This window comes from Oreochromis niloticus, linkage group LG5 (genome assembly GCF_001858045.2).
Source record: "Oreochromis niloticus isolate F11D_XX linkage group LG5, O_niloticus_UMD_NMBU, whole genome shotgun sequence".
NCBI lineage: Eukaryota > Metazoa > Chordata > Actinopteri > Cichliformes > Cichlidae > Oreochromis > Oreochromis niloticus.
Genome location: NC_031970.2, coordinates 19,422,021 through 19,440,254, shown reverse-complemented (window position 1 = coordinate 19,440,254; position 18,234 = coordinate 19,422,021). Strand labels below are relative to the sequence as shown.

At 38.4% G+C, this 18,234-nt stretch overlaps 1 protein-coding gene and 1 long non-coding RNA gene across 3 annotated transcripts in view; one reads left to right on the top strand and one right to left on the bottom strand.

Moving 5' to 3' along the window:
- The window catches only part of LOC109202267 (uncharacterized), a 712,495-nt gene that overhangs the window by 301,773 nt on the left and 392,488 nt on the right, over positions 1 to 18,234 (bottom strand). The window lies entirely within an intron of this gene.
- The window catches only part of atp2b2 (ATPase plasma membrane Ca2+ transporting 2), a 128,009-nt gene that overhangs the window by 4,777 nt on the left and 104,998 nt on the right, over positions 1 to 18,234 (top strand). Inside the window, exon 1 of one of the 2 annotated variants that reach the window (XM_025907251.1) lies at positions 6,360 to 6,378. The exons of the other annotated variant lie outside the window; for it this stretch is intronic. The gene's annotated coding sequence lies outside the window, so the exon portion shown is untranslated. Of the gene's footprint in view, positions 1 to 6,359; positions 6,379 to 18,234 lie in introns of those variants that run through there. 2 annotated transcript variants of the gene reach the window in all.

Below are 18,234 nucleotides of genomic sequence, written 5' to 3'. Positions count from 1 at the left end.
GGAATTTACCCCAGTGTTCTTTATAACATTGCTTCAGTTCACTGATGTTTGCAGACATGTATTCATGCACATCTCTCTTAAGGTCTCACCATCAGGTTGGGGTCTGGACTTTTGACCATTGCAGCACCTTGATTCTCTACATTTTTCAGCCATTCTAATGTGGAGTTGCGGCTGTGCTTGGGGTCATTGTCCTGTTGCATTGTCCAAGCTTGGCTGTCAGACACATGCCATTTGAGTCTAGAATACTTTGGCATACAGAGGATTACATTTTGATTCAATGGCTGCAAGGTGCCCCGGTCCAAATCGTCACCCCCAACTAATATGGGATTTTTGTGCTGATACAGTGTGCCGTGTTTTGTTTTTGCCAGAGTTGTCGCTGTACATTTTGGCAAAATATTTCCACATTGGTCTGGTCTTGTTGCAAAAGTCTTCTCCTAAGAACCTAAGGTGCCCTGCTATGTTTTGTTGCAAATATTAGACTTCCCCCTGACAACCCTTCCAAACAAGTCACACTTGCTCAGTGTTTTTTTAATTGTACTTGTTACTGTAACTATAACATTTGTCATGCTAAATGAGATAATTAGCTAATATTACAAAGTCTATATAGTATGGGTATTTTTAATGCAATGTAAGACTGCCCTGTCCTCATGATAGCATTAGTAATCTTAGCAAATACCCAAAAACACCATATGTTTCCAATCGAACCAGACAGACCTCTAGCAGCCATACATATTATAAACCATGTCTCCTGGGAGAAAAAGAGGAAATAGTGTACTATTTTTATGGTACCACAGAGTTAGCAAAGGGTCAGGGTGGCAGCATGGGGCAACAGAATGTTGGACAGTAGAGGATCATTGTTTAGTTTCATGTCTCTGCTATGAGTTATGCTTTTCTTTACCCCAAAACTGTTCTCACAGTGTTGCATCAGGAGAAGTATAGATTGTGATTCTGTTGTGAGTTTTTTTCTTGATTTCAATCAAAAACCATGAATTTGGCCTAACATTTCTTGGTTGTTTGACATCATACCTGAACTCTACAGTCTTTTCAGGTTAGAAAACTCAGATTTCTTTTTTAACAATTGAAAGGTAAGATTGTCCTGCCAATCAGAAACATCCATGTATGTGTTCCTCTATAGGGGAATTGCAAATCATATGTTTTGGTATCTATATTAGATGAGTTGTAAATATATTTAAAGTTAGAGAGGGAAACGGACATTCAAGACATATCAAATTGAACTTTTCTGTTTAGGATCAGAGACAGTGTTTGGAGTATACTCACTGTATGTAACACTAACGTAATGCTGAATGTCATGATGGAGTCATTTAAGCAAAAGGTAGGGAAAGAGTGCTGCTTTTTGGGGTTAGGCATGGCTGCTCAGCAGATGGTTTACCACAGCAGCATGGGTAGATTACAGTTGTGACTGGTTTTCTGTAGATCTGAAAATGTGTTGACAGCAACGTTGAAGGATTTGCTGTTGTTTAGAGGTCACCTCCACCTTATGTTCATCTATAAAGGGCAGCTGCTCATGTTGTAAGTAGCAGCCAGTGTTGTGGTCTCTACTAGCCCAACATGAACTGGGACATGAAACATAATGTGGCACGGACAGATACATGTCAGTAATAAAATATGATATATAGAGTTCTTTTAGGTCAGTGTTATGCTACAGTTCTTGAGGTTTCATAATAAAAATTATTTGGTGGCACTGGACGTATGAAGGAATCTCAGCGTGTATCTATGGGTGGGGGCAGGGTGTAACGTGATGCTCATGGTCATTTATGACCATAAGGCCATTTAAGCGTCAAATTCATTTGTCATTAAATTATGGCCTTTAGGTTGTCCTTGTATTGTAGCTTTTGTCAATAATTTTACAGAACAACCTGCTCTGAAGCACAGCCAAAGCACACAGGTGACCCTGTTACGACATCTTTATTCACCGCCATCTTCCATAAAATTGCATAATATTAATTCAGGTCAGTTTTAGGAGACCTGTATTCCACTAGTATTTAATTTTTTTTCTTGAAAGCACATTAAGCCCCGTGGATGAACCAGTGCTTGCTGAGTGACACAGACTCTCTAAATACCACTAAAGCTGTGCAATGAGATTCCTGCAGGGTGAAAGGCATTTGGAAATCCATCTGTGCTTACAACTCTCCTCTGTGAACATGTTTCTCTTGTATCTTTGCTCTCTCTCTATCCTCCTTCATGTTTTAACCACTCGGCATCAATTACTCATTAATTACTCACTAATAGTAATGTAGCTACAAATACACATACGAAACAAGTTAGGGCTTTGGATTTGAAATAAACAGCGCCCACTTCTACGCTTGTCACTTGGCCTGGGGTGCTACTTCGGTCTAAAAGGTGGCGATAGGAGGGAAAAGTTATCTGCTAACACAAGCTCCTTATGATTATTATTCCTGAGGGTACAGGCTAAAGTCAGAGATATCTGAACTGTTCCTATCACTTTGCACTTTTCTTTGTGCTTTCTGAAGAACTAAAAACAATAACAGAAAAGAAAAGACAACTTCACATCCTATAAAAAGATGAATGATGTGTATCACTGTAAGCAGTTTAAAATGCCCAAATTTTGAGAGGATCTCCTCTGGGCAACATGCTGTTGCTTTAATTCTGCCTCAATTTCACTGATGTCCTGTCCTCATAATCTAATAGACTAAATATCGTCTGGATGCTTTTTGGCTGCAGGGATCTGAAAAAAAGAGAAAAAAATCAAGACATTGCAATAATTGTGTGAGTTAGTGCGTTTGTGTTTACGCAGCTTTCTGCGCTACCTAGTCTGAGGCTTCTGTCAACAATTACAGTAATATTTTAGGCTACATTAATTTACTGTACTTTACAAGAGTGTGCTGCAGTGTTTTATAGTGCAGTAATTTACCGTGCAATCTTTGAAGTGGCTTGCTCCTGACAAATAGTTCAATAAAACCTTGTTTCTGTTCTGTGGTATGGCTATTAGACCCCTCCTGACATATCATAAACTATTACTGTGATCTGTTTGGACATTAACGGTTACAGATGTTCCCTGAGCTCGCCAGAGAGCCCGGAAGCTGCACTGCATGCAGGGAAGTCCGCTGCCGTACTGTACTTTATCAAACCTATGCAGGACAGTGTGTGTACAACTTTCCCGAGTTGTACTTGAAAACTGTTCTACTTCAGGCATTTTGTCAAATTGAAACTCCCTGTAGTCAGAGGGTAGACGTGGTTGAGTCTCTGTTGAAAGAGTCAAGCTGAATGCCCCTTCTCACTGCGGGAGGAGGTAGTGTGAGTACATGGCAGCGGGCTGAAGTAGGCATCTAAGTATAGCTGTGTGTGCGTGTGCGTGCGTGCGCGTGTGTGTTCATGCATATGTGTTGTGTATGAAAGTTTTTGGGGTACTGGCTATTTACAGCTCAGCCTGTGGGAGATGTCCAATTCCAACAGAAAGGGCAGGGGGGGCATGGGAAGACCTCCACTCTGCCTCATGTGTCATCCTCTTCTGTTAAGACTTTAAGCAGTCTGTGTGCGTTTGTGTGTGTATGTAGAGTTGTGTATTTGTGGGTGTGTACACACTGCGTGTTGTGTCAAGGTTGCTGAAAACAGTCTTGGTGCATAAGTATAAGAATATGACACTCTTGAACGCTCATGCATAGTTGTTCAGGGAGATTTGTCTAACAAGACTTGAAATTTCCTTGTGGCTCCCTGTTGTTTACAAGGCCAAATACTTTCTGTTCAGTGAGTCATTTTCACAGAGGGGGAGAGGGGGATAAAGAAACAGATACAAGAAACTTTTATTCCACATTATTTTTCATTGAAGTGAAGAATATTTCAGTGCCTACATAAATGCACTGGCCTATGAAGAAAACTGTTTGTTTTTCTATGTAAATGAACAAAATGACAAAATAATTCATTGTCCAGTCTTTTCACCAGTTTCACGGTTTGCTCAGTTTTCAAAGCAATGACTTTGAAAGAAGATTGTACTTTGACTCTGTGGTAAAACTATTGTTGTCTGTGTTGTAAAACTGCTATTTTCAAGTAAATATTTACCTTTTTTCACTTGACTGTAATTCTTCTGCGGGGGGATGAAGAGAGAGCTACAAGGCCAGAAGTCAGCCTAGGAAAATCGAAAACCATGCCTGATTTAAATGTGATCTTGATCTTTAAATTGACTTACTGACCTCCTATTTGATCCATGCGTTAGATCAATTTTGCGAAAACTACTTGGTGGAGTCTCTTGGCGCCTGGAGGAAAAGTGAGGGTGAAAAAGGAGCCCATTAGATTTTGGTGCAGATTCAGAAAGTTTTCTTTAAAGTTGTGAGCTATTAGTTTTGATGGGATTCTATGCAGTCCTGTGAAAAACCAAGCGCACCATTCATCACTTATGATTCAATAGTAACCAACTTCTGTATGTCTTTAGTCTTTGACCACTGTAGAGGAATTATGGACTATGTCTTTTTACAGCACGCCTTCAGTTCATTGACGTTTGTGGACATTTGTTTCTCTTAAAGTCCCACCACAGCTTTTTAATTGGCTTGAAGTCTGGACTTTGATTTGGCCATTGCAACGCACTTTTTAAAAAGAATTCTGTTATTCTTGTTGCATGGCTCACTTTGGGCAAGTTTCAGCTTTCTAACTGGTCTGCTCTCATTTGATTCTAGAATACTTTAGTATACAGATGAGCTCGTGGTTGATTCAGTGACTGCAAAGTCTCCATGTCCTGTACCTGTAGAACAAGCCTAAATCAGCACCCCTTCACCACCGTGCTTAACAGCTGGTGTGAGGTGTTTGTGCTGATATGCCGTGGGTTTCTCCAAACATGGTGCCGTGCACAATGGCCAAGCATCTCCACTTTGGTCTTGTCAGTCCAAACGACGTTGTTCCAGAGGATTTGTGGTTTATTCAGACTTTCCAAAGTTGTCATGTGGAAACTTTCTTTTTCACATGAATGTTTGCGTTGAAATCAGAATGTTCGTTTGGAATATTAACAAATTCTTAATTAATAGCAGTAATGTTTTTTTTAAAGAATTTGTGTTGGTCTGAATTGGGGTGTAAGAAATGGGTCCTCGTTTTAACAGACAGAAGTGATTTCCATCGCATTTCTAAATCCACATTTCCAAGAAAATGCAGTTTGGCAGGGATCGTTGATACCCTGCTGTGATAAAGTTGATGCCCAGCTGTTTCTAAAAGTGCAGCCTCTCCTGTTATTTTATAAAATGTGTTTAGTATGTGATATCGACAGTTTGGAAGTGCTGTTATTGAATAAAGGCCAACAGTTTTCTGTCTGTTGACTCCTGCATTTAGACTGTTTTTCTGGTTAATTTTTTCAAATCATGCTAAGCACAAATAGTCATTCGACTGTTCATGGTATTTAATTGGGATTTTTCTTAAATTTTTTTTACTATATTACATTTATTAAATTAATCTTGTGTGTGATGTGGAAATTCAATGACTTTCAGTACTATTGTGAGGATATGAAGCCCGACAGGTGTATGCCTAAGACCTTGTTTAACTTGACTGACAGGTCCCTCATATTATTTACTTCAGTTGTGAGAATTATTGTTTGCTTGCACCATTAATTCTGCCTAAGCTCCACCCCCCAAATTACGACTTCATTAAAAAAAAGGTAATAATGCTATTCAGCTTTCAGAAACCTGCAGGAACATGGCATACATCATTTGTGTTTTTCTATGATCTTTCATCTTATTTCAAAATTTTATGGTGCTTTTTAAGTGGAATATATTGAGGAAAGGTTAAGAACTGATTATAGCTGTGGTCCTTTGCATTACTTTTTCATTTATGTGAAAGTGTAACTTTTGTTTTTGTCTTAGCAGTTAACATAATACATCTTTTCGAGAGCAAAAGAAACGACAGAAATTGCCAGTAACCAGAGATACACTCAGTTTCAGAAAAGTTATCAACTGTTAACTGATGTCCAAGATAGAAGGTTTTGACTCTGTGTTTGTGTCAGTGTACATATGCTCTTCACAAGAGGTCATGCTAGCTGGTCCTATATACACACGACACCAGTTCTCTCCCTCGCTGCCTCCCTCTCTTTCTCTTTCTCCATCTCTCCCCTCTCTGCCTCCCTCCCTCCCTTCATTTGTTCTAGGGACAGAGTCCTAGTGTGAAGCTTCTTGTTCTTGTACTTTCCCTGTACTCTGCAGCTTTTCAGCCATCCAGAATGAGTTTCCTTATAGCAAATACACTGTACATGAGACGTGGAAGAGCCTGGTTTGGCCCGCTCTGTGTTCCCGCTACAAGCTCTCTAGGTTATATTTAGTCTTCGACAGGCCACCCTGCTACTACAACTATCATCAGCACCAAAAGGGATATCGGGGGAAGCTGTACCAATTACCGCCAACACGGTTTCCTCTCTGCTGTTTCATTGTAAGTAAATCCTTTTAAAATAATGTGTTTGTTGAATTTGAGAGAGCATCAGCATGTCACTACAGAGAGAGCATGAAGGAATTAGTTGGAAGCAGTTGCACTATAAGTGACATGTTGTAACGTACTTCAGCTCTTGTAGTCTTTTAGTGTTATGCCACATAGGCCAGCCTGTAATTGTTGTGGAAATGGTAAACTTGACTGTATGTCCCTGTGTTTAAGTCTGCTTTTGAAAGAGGCTCAATAAGCAGCACAGATGTGGAAAGATTGCAATTTCATAGTGTATTATTTATTTGTTTTAAGAGATCTGTTTGTATGTGAGTCTGTGGATCTGGGTATAGAGCAAGACTATTTGGAGCAGGCTGATGGTCCAGTTTGACCTTGGTAGCTTTAGTTTTTCAGCTTGTCACCATATCACTAAAATATCTAATGAAACCTGAGGTATGAAAAAAAAAATCTAATATGATTTTTAGCTCTTGGTAATATTTCTACCTGTTTTTGGGGGTTTTTTTTGGTCACACACCATCTTTGCACTGTTTCTAAGTAAGGAAATGCTACAGTTAGGTACATATTTGTCTGCAGGGAGAACATTTCTCTTACTCATCAGTTATAGCGGGACCAGGGGGTGGGATTTGGGCAACAGTTATGCTTGCATTTGACTGAGGGAACAGGCAGCAAGACATGGAAAGTTTAGTTTCTCATCCCTGAAAATGGAAATTTAGAGAGTAGGCAGATGCAAAAAAAGGGAGAGAGAGAGAGATAGAGAGACGTGGAGACAGGATGGTGGGAACATCTGGAGAAACAAGACCAGTGCCAAACCCTGTGACAACACGAGGGGACTGGAAAGTCTCTGAAGAAAGTCTTGAAAATAAAGAGTTGTACAAGTGCATTCATGTCAAAGAGTACCCTAAATTATATGATAACATATATGATATACATGATTATATGAATGGAAATGAACTGAATTCATTATTAATTAAGTTTTTTTTTAAAGATTTAAATGACTTAAACATTTATTCTTTTACTTTATTTGTAAAATAATCATCAGTCTAAGCTCAGAGAGCTGTAATGGAAATATGAGGCCTCTCACCTACTGTACTCTACTTTGGCCTTTATAAGAAGATGCCATGGGACTTTATATTCTTTATAGATTTTTATAATCCAGTTTCACATTTAATCCTTTGCTGTACTCCATGGGGAATCCTATACAGCAACAGTAAGTACATTAAAAATGAATTAATTATAATTGTTGCTTATGGGTTTTATCTGAGACTTTTTAAATCACAGTAAATAGGCAGCATTACCATTACTGATGGCGTTTAAGATAATCACTTATATAATTGCTGCATTTTCTACCAGCAGGCTTGCATCTTTGCACGATCTGATATCGTCGTGTTGGTGTTGTTCCCAGATCATCATACTAAATGTTGTTCCAGGATCAACATTGCAAGTGACCAATCAGAATGCTGTGACGTCATAGTTTTGCGACTTCGGGAAAAACCGCCGTAAAACAAAAAACTGTACTTAAGCTGCGAGAAACCGCCTCTGTCCGCCGATCAACGGACCCTGACCCTAATCCTAACCCTAACCCTTTAATAAACGGTAAGCAGAATTGATATTGTCCTTGCAACATTTGAATTTCATAAATGCACGAATGGCTTGGCGCGCAAAACAATAACGTCACAACATTCTGATTGGTCACTTGCAATGTTGATCCTGGAACAACATTTTCATGATGATCTGGGAACAACACCAACACGACGATATCAGATCATCCTGCATCTTTCATCCATCCATCCTTTCGTGACCACCATAAAGAGTTATAGTTCATGATAAACACCGAACATGTGTGAGGGATGGGGTAGACTGTGGGCCGCGAGAAGCTGTCATAACACCAATTAGCTGCAGTGAAGATGCTGTGTGCTTCTGTCTCGATGTGTCTAGAATTATTCTCCGCAAGTCTTTTCCCATACTTTACTGCAGGTGAAAAAGTAGCAGGTGAAAAACTTTACTGCAGGTAAAGAAGCAGCATAGTGGAGCACTCCCAGCTGGAGAATCACACTTCCGGCATATTTGATCCAAGTCTTCCTTCCTTACAGCCTCAGTGGCTGTAACTGAGGTGGTAGTTAAGGTCATCTACAAATTGGAAGGTTAGTGGTTCGACCCCTGGCTGCTCCAGTGTGCGTGCCCAATGTCCTTGGGCAAGATACTGAACTGCAGGTTGCTCTCCAATGCATCCATCAAAGTGTGAACGTTATATAGGAAACACTTGAGCACAGAAAAAAGTTGTTGCTTGAATGAGTGAATGAAGCATGCATATAAAGTGCTTTGAGTGCTCAGGTAGAGTAAAAAAGCATTATATAAGAACCTGTTCATTTACAGCTTAAAGGAAGGATGGTGGTCGGTGGGTGTACATATGCATACAGTATGAGCATAGATGTACAGTAATTATTAGTCGGCCGAGAACTTCACGTTTTTTTCCACCACCAGTTGTTGTTCTCAAACTGGAAGTGACAGTTGGGGACAGATGTGTCGGTAAAACTGAGCGTTACACCCGCACACCCATACGGTAACAAGTTGTCAAATACAAGGTAGGCCTGTGTAGTCTAACAACTGCTTTATCTTCCTTTTTGACTCTAATGTTGACCATATTTTATATAAACACCATATGATATTCAGAAGGACTTAATGCTTGTGACTGAGACTATAAACTGACAAGGTGTCTCATTACAAGACACACATTTGGCTTCAATTTTCAGAGCTGGAACCTACATCGGTCTTTCATATATCATTTATACATATACATATAATGTGCCGAGGTACACTTTTACAGAACATAGTTAGAAGCTGGAAGAATTTTTTTTTAACTCAGTTTTTTTCCAGCAAACATGTAACATGTAGTATGTAATCACCTATAGTGCAAAGAGAGATTAGTTAGAATCAAGTACACTTTCTACTACTTTAATAAAAACTATTTTTTCATAATTAAAAAAATGTCATGTTACCAATATCCATTAATCCATGGATGGATGGATATTGAACTGCTTTTTAATATATATACATCAAAGCACAGTTGATGTGTGACTTCTTGCTCCCTGTACGGCTGCACAGTGTATAGGAAATAATGGAAAAACACAGCTTGCCATATTCTTACACAAGTTTTAAGGAGTCAACGGAAAAATCCTGTTTGGTCAGTGGAAATAGCCCCTGAGAGGAAATAACTTGACCATGCTAATGCTGGGTTCAGAGACGAGTGTACCACGACCATTAAAGTGCCAGGAGAGAGATACAATCAATGAACCCACGCACTCAGTGCACTGTAGAGTAGCACAGGACCGAGCGAGGAGCTACCTGAATGCCTGCGCTCACACAGAGTTGCTGCTACACAAAAAGTATAAGGACTCTGCCGGCCGTCTTTGTTTGTGATGGGGCTGCAGGATTAGTTTGATTCACTGCCCGGACTTTCAAAAATAGCCAGCTGCTTCTTGTGATGATTGCAGCTATGAGAAAAAATAGCATATAAGTAAAAAGAACAGGAGAAGTGTATGAAGACCTGGTGATGAAAAGAATATGATGTTAGGGAGGAACAGAAGAGGTAGAAAAAAAAAGGCTTGGGAATATTATGAAGCACAAAACTGGAATTTTCCAAACAAATTGTGCTGCAAAGTTTACTTTTAGTGCAAAGTAAATATTTGATCTTCTTTATAATTTTTAAGAAATATGTGTTGGCATATGAAAATGGCTCATAAGTAATGACTTTACTTTTATTTTTATGTGTGTACATTTACATACCAGCACAGGTTGAAGCCACAGCACAAGTCAGCACGTTGCTCAGTAAAAAATGTATTGATATTAAACAGGAAGAACTGTCTATATTTACATGAGTGTACTAAAATATGGCTGTTTGGTCATTATATTCAACGTAATGATAATGTAAATACCAATATTTACATTATCATTATCTGATGATGATTCAGAAGACAATGATTGTCATTGACAATGATAAATGATAATTGTTCAGAAGACAATAATTGGACATAAAAATAATTTTTTAAATTTCTATTGAAGAAATGATAAAATGATTAATTTGTCTTTAGCTTTAATTACAAGCTTAATATTTTTGTCTTGGTGGAGTTACAAAAAAGGTTGTTGTTATTGTTTAAGAAGTATTCTAGTATATTTTTCTATTTGTCTATGCTGCTCTATAGATACTTTGTCATTTTTGAACTGTTTGTTTTATACGAATGAAATAATAGACTAAACTAAAATACTTATTAACTGCACTAACCCATTCAAGCTTTCATCATGGAGGTTAAAGACTCTTCATATGAGTACCAAGTCTTATGCGTACTGTTTCAGCTGTTAAAACTAATGGTTTTGCGCATTTTAGCCCATTTAAAACAAATATTTAAGCAGTGATATGTACTTACAAAGCACACAGTGACAAAATCCAAATGGTTTAGTTATAAAAGCAACACAGAGTTGTTATGAAAGGGAAAATTAGCTATAGAGACCAGAATAATATTTATACCACTGTACCAGTCTATAAACTTCATTTTATGTTGCCTGTCATGAAACTTAGCATTTAACATGCCAACTGAGGCCTGTAAAATTTGAGCCCTTGGGTTTTTTGCAGTGCCTCTGGGCATTGCACACTCTGACCTTAGGGTGAAGTTGCCTTGATATTTACTCCTGGGAAGATAGTGACACTGTGTTAACACACACCTGAATTCTCCAGACTGGCTTTCTTTATCAGGACTACATAGAGTCATGTGAAAACTTTCTTTTTCACATGACTCCACCTCTTTGTGCAAGAGAAAAAATACCGCTCCAGTTTTCCCTACATGCATGTTGAATTAAACTTCTTGTAAATATTAAGACTGCTCTGCTTGACTAAACTACCTGGCAGTTTTTGTGGTAATGATTTAGTGTAATGAGATGTAAATAGAGAATACAGACACTTAATACTAAATTGTCAGTTAAATATGCGAGTTTCCTCTGAAATCCACATAATAACCTTTTCTAGTCTTACCAGGCTTTTTCAGTTTTATCTCTTTATAGACTTATTCAGCTAAGGTCAGAGAGACGTGCTATCAACCTGCTGTAATGCTAAGTGTGATGCTTACATGGAACAGTGGAGGCTTGTTAGCCTAGTTATAATGTCCACATACACAATTTATTTCCAGTGTGAGAGCATGTTATAGTTAGAATGTTGTAGCCTACTGTAATCTGTAATACAATGGGCTACAGTATGATACAAGTGAATATTATTAATTCTTGTGGGCTTTTTTAATTACTTTTTTATGATTCATTATAGTTGTTTGCACTATTTTATATGTCTGTAATGAAGAATGGTAAGAGTATGCTAATAATATTACATTAGTTAACTTAATGCTTCTAGATTCTCTATTAAAAAGTAAACAAAACTACAAAAAACCCCTAATGCTCTGACCTGACTGCTGGGTTAGTAATAGAAAGAACCACTCAAGGTGCAAACCACTTACTCCACAGTTTCAATGTGTGGTGAGAGTAGAAAAGGCATTCCATTGCACTGAATTTAGGAATTGCAAGTGATACATAAAATGCTTTGTGCACATGTACAGAAGAAATTGGCCTCTCAGAAACTCCAGGTCGGAAATTCCCAAATGCCCCCTGCAATTAACTAGGACCTAACATCATTTAAATATCGAGTTTGACTAAATTGGGCCAAGTGTCTGGGGAAAATTCTCATTCACCAAAATAAATTCTAAGATGACAGTAAAACAAGTCAGTAATGTGGAATTTATTAGTTTACATGCTTCAGGGTATATTTGCTTTGTTAATTTTCCTTTCTTATTAATTCAGCTATGACTACAAAATAGTATGGTTCATTGATATGCCCAAGACTAAACATGCTTCAGTAAAGCAACACACATTCACTGCAGGTTTAACATAATTATGATTTCGTGCCGTCTCTTGTGCCTGTAGAAACTGTGAAACTGTAGAGAAAGGGCATGCATTTCTTTTTGTGATTGATGACTGACATTTAATATGCGTTAAGTTTCCTTGATTTGGTGTTTGGTATTGCTCTTGACAATGAGAAATATTTTATTTATCCCATATTTGGGAAGTTATTTTGTTAGAATATCTATCAGATGATTCCTTTCCAGACAGATATATAGTATTATAGAGGGTGATGGCATGTGGTATGAAAGATTTCCTATATTTGTCCTTGTGGCAGTGGAGCTGAATCAGTCAGTCAGAGAAAATGTGCTCTGCTGCCTGTCCAGTAAATGGTGCAGAGTGTGGTCAGGATTATGATGGATAATAGCTTGTTCAGTGACTTCCTCTATACCAGAACCCTCAAAGTGTCCAGGTGACAGCGAATCAAAAACACAGCCATCCTAAACAATCAATTCAGTCTGTTGGCGTCACCAACCGTGATGCTGCTCCCCCAGCAGAACACAGCAATGCCCACTGCACTCACCACAACTGAGTGGGAGAAAATCTCCATCATTTTGCTGCACATATGGAAAGATCTCAGCTCAAATAGAGCATGCTCATCAATTTTTTGGTATACAGCATTGGTCTTCAGGTTCAGCCTATTGTGCATCTGGATGCCATATCAACATCCTGTTCTAGGACAGATACATGTTGTGTAGCTGCCCTCTTCTATATGAAGTCAATAACCACCTTTCTGGTCTTAGTTATATCACATCCAGAAACAGATTATTTTGCTCAGACCAATCTAAAAAAATCATCTCCTAGTATCCTGCACTCCTCCTGTCAATCACAAATATATTTGACTTGTGCAGAATTATTGGAGTATTTCTGTGGGCCACATGTTCTAAAGTTGCGTTGAACAGTTGAGTTGTAAAAGGTGAACAGGAATGGAGACACCAGAATCTCCTGTAGACCTTCTTTTCTGTAGAAAAGGGGAAATACAAGATAGAAGATCATACAGCAAAGTACAGAAGACAACATACAGAATTTAACTCGCCTCACATGTCACTCTGCAACATGTTATAAATTTAAAGTGAAAGATGGTGAGAAGAGTTAAATGTTTCAGATCATAGTAACACAACAGGGGAGAGTTTGAAGTAGGTTTGATCTCAATCTGGATGACACAGCAGAGTAATGTATGCTGAAAGATATAGAAGTGACCCAGATGCTGTTTCTGCTGGTGAAATGCTGCTGGTGGTTTCCATCAAAGAGGTGTGATCCAACCTATACAGCAGACAAGCATTTGTCATTTGTTTAAATCCCAGGAAAGGTCGCATTTCTGTAATATACTTACACATCTCTATTATTGCTAATTTATATTGTAATATATCTATATCACTACTAAAGCACTTTCTGGATGGATGCAAACTGCATTTCGTTGCCCTGTACCTGTGACATGTGCAATGACAATAAAGTTGAATTCTATTCTATTCTATTCTATTCTACATGTCTATGATTAGAATCACAATAAAAGAGTTAGTGTAATACGAGCATGTTTCCAGGAGTGTGAACCATCATGCATCACATGTGTTTTAATTACCTAAATATCACCCATTTCCACCAGGTGTAGAAACAGTGAGCCAATCAGAGCTTTTCAGGCAGGGTTACATTTCTGAACAACATAGCTGACTACAGATCAATAATGTATTCCAGAAAACAACTTTAGAATTGGTGATGAGAAAGAAGAACATTGGCAGTCTTGTATTGGTTGTTCCATGCAGCACATCCTGTGTATCCAATAAATTTCCTTGAACATTAGATCCTTTATTGACTGAACTGATGCAAGACTGCCAAATCTTTTGCTGCACTCATAGCTTAAAAAAAAGAATGACACCTCTTCCACCTTTAAAAGGAAAATTCTCACTGTGCAGCAAAAAGTAAGTAAGGAATAGCCTCTGCAGCTTTCACTGGAGATGTAAGAAATGATTTAATGACGAAACACATAAAAAATTACATTTTTTAGTATTCAACTACTTTTATCGACTTACATAACTTTTCAGATTGGTTTTCATGGTCACTGGTGTGGTAGGTCAGTAACGAGCAAGACTTTGGCTCTTGTTGTCAACTAAGCAAAGATTGCTCTGTTGCTCTTGTTGTTTCAAACCGAACTAGTGGTTGTTGATAGCCATGAAATAGAGAGTAAATGCATTTTAAATCCTGTAGGCTCTCTAATGAGGTGGTACAGTATCAACTTGATATCAGTTGATGCAGCTGGTATCAGTGGATGGTTTTTAACCAACTGTATGTGCTGGTATTGATGTTAAGATGTCCAACGCTAGCTATAGATATATATATAAAAACCATACAGTGTATATTTGTATAACGCTAAACTGGTCCCTAGGAGACTAAATACAGCTTCTTTTGAAGCAGCTTTTGACAACCCTAAAAACAACAGACAAACTTTGCTGATGTTTGTAGTGGCTCTTTTCTAATTTCAGAGCACAGCTGGATACGTTGTAATGATTTTTGTTACAGAGAACACACTGAACATACAGAGAGCGAGCCACATGGCGACTGTTTCATCAAAGAGATGAAACAGCTGATGACACTGGGTTTCTTTCTTGGGAAAATTTTGTATTCCCTAATGGGAAGCTGTTTCCCTAATGGGTTTTCATAGATTTATTTTGTGTATTTATTTCCTGGTTAATTGGCAAATGCAGGATTTCTTTAGCGGTGTTGTTCTTCATTTTTTTTTTCCTTTTATGTTTTTTTCTTAGTTTCATGTTTTGAAAGTTGATGTGCATCTTTGCAGGTACAGCAACAGTTAAACTCCTACATCAAAGATGTCTTCATGTCCCAATCAATCCAAGCTGGATTGATGCTGGATTGCTAACAGGGTTGCAGGGACGTAGCATGTAGTTTGGAAATATGCTACTGGAGTCACACTACATACATTTCTAGTTTTTCTAAGCACACTTTTCAGCATTTGTTTCTGATGGCTTTTAGTAAATAATGGAATTCAATTGCTAAACATGTAAATGTAACAAGTTAAAGGCAGGAGACTTTTTAAACAGTTTTAGTGAGACTAGAAGATAAATAAGTCTGTAACTCAGCAATTGTTGAAAATCAAAGTTGCTTTGGTTATATGCAGTAGTGCTGACTTTGAAATTCACTCCCATTAGCATTATTATAGAATCATCATGGACATCAGTATGAATTTATTCAAGCATCATCTTGCTGTATCATCAGCATCATCAAAGTTCAAATCTCAACATCTTCCTCTCCCCTTTCCTCTCTCTCCCCCTCCTTTTCTAACACTAATCTCATCGTCTTTCTTTTTCTCCTCTCCTTCTACTTCCTCTTTTCCTTCTCACTTCCCTCTTCCTTTAATCAGCCCATGTCTTTTCTCATCCTCTACCACTTCCTTTTCCTTCTTCCTCCTTCTCTTCCTCCTTTTCTCCTCAGTTTGCTGCAGTGCATCACTAGCAGGCACATTAACATCTCATCTCCATTACCCAGCAATGCCCTGCCCTCTCTCACTGCTTTTAACCACCCTTTTCTCTCCCTCTTTCCTTTTTCTGTCGGTGCTGTTCCCGTTTTCCTCTAAATGTAACGCTCTCATGCTATTCCTGTTTTCTTTTAAAGTGTCCATTATCATCCCTACTGTCTTTTTTCTCTATAAATGTGATCATCCTCATTAAGGGGGTGCTCTCCTCTCCTCTCCTCTCCTCTCCTCTCCTGTGACGAGCTGTGCTGTAGTGTTTCAAGGGAGTGGATGCCCTTGGTGTGACCATGAGAGAGATGGGCTAAAGCTCTGCAGTAGCAAGCCAGTGAGTGAGCAAGTTGGTTTCACTGTGTATTTGTGTGTATATGTGAGTGTGTATATTCAGCTAGTAAGATGTGGGGAGTGAAAAAAGCACAGCTTGTGTGTGTGTGCATGTGCGCACATCCTCAAAAGCACTGGTCTGTGGTACTGGTTTAACATAACTCAACCAGAAAACCATAGTTAACATTCACACCAAGCTGTCTTTCCCTGGAAGCCCACCATCCCCAAACTAGCGTTGCCTCACTGCTCATCACACGATTCCTGGTCAGGTAATCTGACTTTCTTCTCAGGAAATGAAAAGTTATTTTTTGTTCACATTTACTGACACTGGCTTGTGTTTCTCACAAACTCTGCTTCCATCCTTGTTCACTAGACAGGATTTAAGATTGGTTCTACTTACAGTGTAACACAATATAATAAAAAAAATAGACTGTAGAGGGGAAAGGGATATTGCAAGGACTTTTTCTAAACTGGCAAATGGCACTGAAAGAACATTGTTTGTATTAAGACAGTATATCAAAGCTGTGCAGTTGTAGTCTTAAGTCAGGAGAAAGCATTGAAGTCTCATCCTGAGGACATCCAGTAGAACAGAAATGGCTAATGACGTAGTGATTTGCCATTACTTTAAAAGGATTGGGGCTTCTGTCTGATTAGTTCCTTGAAGGTGTCACTCAAGATTAGATTCTCTATTTCTTGTTATATTTGTTTTTTTTCTGTCTCTGTCTTTTTCATCCCGTCTTTAACCCCTTTGTTTCCAACTCTGCTTCATATGCCATAGTTATTACATATGTACACCCATATATAGTGATAGTGGCCACAAACCCTGGTCATTGCACCTAAACAAACAAGTACCAATAGTGCAATTTTACAGAGTTACACAATTACAATGAAATTTGCACAAACCAGTTGAAAAATGTTACTGAATTGAACTCAGTTTTCTGTTCTAGCTTAGCCTTAACTTAAACTTTCTCCTGGTCTGCATTATTTTAAACTGGCTGTTCGACTGAGCATAATTGGACAAATTAAGGGAGATTTTTGCAAAAGCAAGCAGGTTATGCATCTGTGTCATCATGTTGCATCTGCTAACCCAGGCACTGGAATTAGCCTGTCGGTGCAACTTCAGCCAAAGTTTAAATGTTGGAGCATTTTCTCCAGAAATATGACCAGAAATCAGTAAGGATCTCTAAAAGTTGGATTTCATGATCATGAAAGCACATATCACTGAAAGTAAATTCACAAAGAAGCAGACTGTGACGCACAGATTGTACAATAGGATGTTTGAAGCTATAGGCTCCATCCGTATCCCTGAACAGGTTTAAGAAAATTGATGGATAGAAAGTTTGACGTTTTCACTGGAAAGCAGGAGTGGTTCTAAGATCAAATCTTTACAACGGCTTAGCCCCCAACAGTGTCTTGCAATTAATATTAATGGAATATTCTGCTTGCAAACATATTCAATCCTTTTCAGCTTTGCAAACTGCAGTTCAACAGGGTACATATTACAATCTTACCTTCAAAATCAGTCTAATTAGTTGGATGATCTAGTGTCTAAGAATGATTCAGAACAAACAATCACATAAAATACTATGGTTTTAGGGTGGCCACTTGAGTTATCAAACCGGAGGCAAAGTCTCAATTATGTTAAACAGAATTTTCCAAACTAAGTTAAAAAAAACCAATTAGTAGCAAAGCAGGTAAGAGGAGAAATATGCAGTGTAACCGGTTTATACACCGGTAAAATAAAAGAAAATCATTTTTTTAAAATTTATATAAACACTACCTTTATTGTGCAGAATTAACGCAAGATATCAGGTACCAAACTGCAAGGCTCGAGAAAAGATTTGTATTCTGCCACTTCAATGTAGTGGCAGCCATCCTGTTCAAGCCATATTTGGACTGATATAAATCCTTTGGCCAATTACAGATTACATCCTTCTGACTTTTTCTCTGGAGACCTGCTGAAGCCCACTTTGACCAGAATAGGAATAGGACACTAATAAAGTACATCAGCTCTTTGGCTGGCACCCAGCAATCTGACACCAGACTTTTTGCTCAGAAAGCTAAAATTAGCTAATAATCCTTAGCGAGCTAGCTTAAGTTAGCTAACATTT